We start from the raw sequence: 1,787 nt of genomic DNA, 5'->3' as shown, positions 1-1,787 counted from the left end.
CACGTACACACACCTCATCTCACTGGATAATTACACGTACCTCACGCACACGTCAAAAAATGGATTATAAATAATCCACTGGGGAGTCACCAACAGTTTATAAATCCAAACCGTTTAAAAGGACATTTGGACGAGACCTAGAAATTACGGGAGATTATTATAATAGCTGAATTATACACAGAGATATATTTTTTCTTGTAAATCGTTTTGAGTAACGAATTCATGTTAAACGGGATAAAATTGCCCCAACAATTCTCAACAATTTTCATAAATTTAACATTTCACGGGGGAAAGAATGAAATCCAAATGCCAGATGATTCTCTCCTCTCACGAATAACTCATGCTGAATCGCCGATTGATTTTTATTCGTCATTATTCTCGGATTGTGCGGTGATCAATGGGTCTCTAGTAGATGCAGTCGGTATTATCTGCGCAGTAAAAAAAATATGGAGAAAAAAAAAAAACACTTTACGAGAACGCTAATGGCCCGGAATGGCACTCGCAACAGCTTTATCGATGTAAACAACCGCTAAACTAACCGACGACGCCGTTGTATTTCGTGCCAAAGTGTCGGTCTGACTGTATATTATTTTTAGAATACGCATTCTACTCATCACATACAACGTATGCGTCAGAGAGAAAGAGAAAGAGCTGCCCCATCTAATCGTCCCAATCCACATTTCGAATATCAAACTTATGATAATGAAAATGAAGTTTGACAGACGTCTCGATGTAACCGATGGCTGTTGTAATTTTTTACTGTGGATACGGGACAAATAGTGACGTTGAAATGTATCAAATAACCGACAAATCACCCTCGAGCTGCCATCAATTGGTAAGACCATTATAGAGACAAGTCATTGCTCGACTTGAAAAATTTCAGATCAACGACAGTGAATAACGAGCAGTACAACCTCTTGGCTCAACTCTCTCCAGTGGAAAAGCCAATGACCGCCACTTGATTTTTCACCGGTGGAAAATGGATGAAAAAATTCACGGAGAAATCTTTCCAGTAGTCTGCAATTCCCGGAAATTCTCCAGAAAAAAAAATTGTTCAAAAATTGCGGATGAAATTTTAAAAAAATCATGAAATTACAAAAAAATAATGAAATGAAAAAAAATGGAGGAGATAAGGGAGAGCGGGATGAATGATTTTCCGGTGGGGGAGTGTCTGGTAATTTGGAAAATGCGGAAAATTAATGGTATAATTGTATAATTTTTTTATTGAAGCAATTATTGTGGTCTGGGGTAGAACAGTGAGTACTGTATGATATTCCAGGGGATTTCGAAATTAGACCTCAATGCCTCATAGAGATGGGCAGAGAGCTGCCAACGTGTTACAAGCCCGCTATCCATTATGAGCAGCTATAATAACAGACACCGTGGTATCTACCGATGTGCGGGTACATTTACCTCATTAATGCCTCCGACTATGAATCGTCCATGATGCCACCTCCTCAACGAAAATTCTCGGCATTAACTTATGAATGTAACTCAAATTCGTCTCAACGAACACTCATCCAGCATAAGAATGCCAACGACTAGTTGAACAACACTTGTCTTCCTTGATTCTCCATCATCATCATCATCATCACCTATATATAATTTACCGACAATAAAAGTGAATGTATCATTCGATTTTTTAATTTGATCAATGAAGCATGGGGTTCAGTCATCAGCTATCAAATATTATTTTATCGAAACCTCATGATCTCATTATTTTCCGAAGACTTGCACCAGTTAATTGCAGCGATAAGATGTCCTCTTGAAATTCTTGTTGGTTGGCT

Source organism: Fopius arisanus, unplaced genomic scaffold, assembly GCF_000806365.1.
Source record: "Fopius arisanus strain USDA-PBARC FA_bdor unplaced genomic scaffold, ASM80636v1 scaffold00009, whole genome shotgun sequence".
NCBI classification, from domain to species: Eukaryota; Metazoa; Arthropoda; class Insecta; order Hymenoptera; family Braconidae; genus Fopius; species Fopius arisanus.
Note: the sequence above shows the minus strand (reverse complement) of the source record.